Here is a 1883-nt window from a genome sequence, read left to right on the forward strand (position 1 = left end):
ATAATACATAGGTATATGTCAGGGGTGGGCAAGGTCGAGGCCGAAAAGAGCCACATGTAAAATCTAAATGCTACAAAGAGCCACAAAAAACAACAAAAACAAAAATTTTATTTTTAAATAAAATTATTATTAGAAATTAAAAGCATTAATTTTAATATTATTCTAATGTACGTAAGATAGATACTAAAGAAAATTCAAAAGATCCCTTGGGTCAAGTTTTCAAAATCTGGTTTTACGTCAGTTAATGCCATTCGCAACAGTTTCGTTAAATGTTGGTGTCAATAGGTAAAATCTCCAGTAAAAAACATCCAACAGCAAAATTCCGACAAAATGTCGTCTTTTCTCTTACAAGAAAAAATATTCCAAATAGTACGCGAACAGAAAATTTGCAGAAACTTGCAAGTTAGACGAACAGGTGATAATTTTGTTTACACTCAAAAGTATGAAATTGAAAATGTAAGAAAACAAATCCCAAAATCCTGACACTGTTCACTGACTAAACGAATAATTGCTTACTTCTAACAAGTTTAATTTGTCGCATTTTACTATTTTAAGTTCCAAACCATCAAACTCAATTTAGAGATTTGCGTAAATTCCAACCAGCTGTTTCTGATCTGTGGTTTTCTTGTTGGCAAATCGCTGTTGGCAAAAATTTTTTCCAGCAGAAACTAGCAGCTTTCCCTCAAAATGAAATGTCATTTTGCTCTCTCAATTTCCCCTACCTTGCAACTTTCAATAATTATTAGGTACGCGAATGCGACTAATTGTGAACGGTATTTTACTTTACGAATTTCATTGTGGAGTACAAAGACTCACAGTTAAACGGTGTACCAAAAATTTAAAATATACGGCACGCAGCTGTTTGCAACAGCGGTTATTTTCAATCTGGTACTTGTTGCCGGAATTCAAGCATTGGCAAAGCTTTATGTTGCATTGCCAGTGCCTTATATTTTTTAATTCCAACAGCTCCAACTCTTCGCTTCCCTTAAAAAAGAGTATTTCGGATATTGTAAATTCATCCTCAATTATGTAACATAAAAAAGGGTTTATGAAGTATGCAAACGTGCATTTAAATAATTTTAAATCGGCAAATCTTTTTTCAAAATCTGCTTTTAAATCATGTGCAATATTTTTTCTAGCCATGAAAAACTGTGAAATATTATTTTTTTTTATCAAGAATAAAAAGACGTAGTTTAGCTTCAAAATTTAAAATAATTTGCGAAAAATCAAAGACATTTTTATTCTCTCCTTGTAGATACAAATTCAAGTTTTGCAATTGTTCCATCATATCAGTAAAGAACATTAAGTCAGAAAGCCAATTTTCATTGTGTATGTGTACATATATAAAAAGAATAAAATAAAATAAAAACTCAGTGCGTGTAGTTCCTACGCGCAGAAGAAGTGAAACTTAATAGAGGAAATGTCAGAAAGAAAGAAATGTGCGATATTCACACACATGTGCATATTTTCTAATATACAAAAAACATATTTATTTAAATTTTTTTTAACGACCTTTGATTTTTTATTTTTTATAACCAACTGCAAAATTTCATAATTATTTGTGCCTGACAAACCATCCATATCTACAATATTAACTAGTAGATTGTGGTAACTAAAGTAAGATATGAAAAGTTTTATTTCGATATTATTAATATTTTTGGACCCGCATCAATGGTAGCTGGTCCTTTGGTTGTTGAATCATTTCTACCATTAACCATTTCCAGTGAAAATTTTTCTTTAAAAATTTTATCAGTTCATCAGATTTGACCAGCGAAAAGTTGGCGTTGAAATCTCCTGCGAGAATTACAGGTCGATCATAACAGTCTACTTATCATTATCTTCATCTTCATCTTCATCTTCATCTTCATCTTCATCTTCATCTT

Source organism: Rhagoletis pomonella, unplaced genomic scaffold, assembly GCF_013731165.1.
Source record: "Rhagoletis pomonella isolate Grant_MI unplaced genomic scaffold, Rhpom_1.0 Rhpom_scaffold_00003, whole genome shotgun sequence".
In the NCBI taxonomy this organism is placed as follows: Eukaryota; Metazoa; Arthropoda; class Insecta; order Diptera; family Tephritidae; genus Rhagoletis; species Rhagoletis pomonella.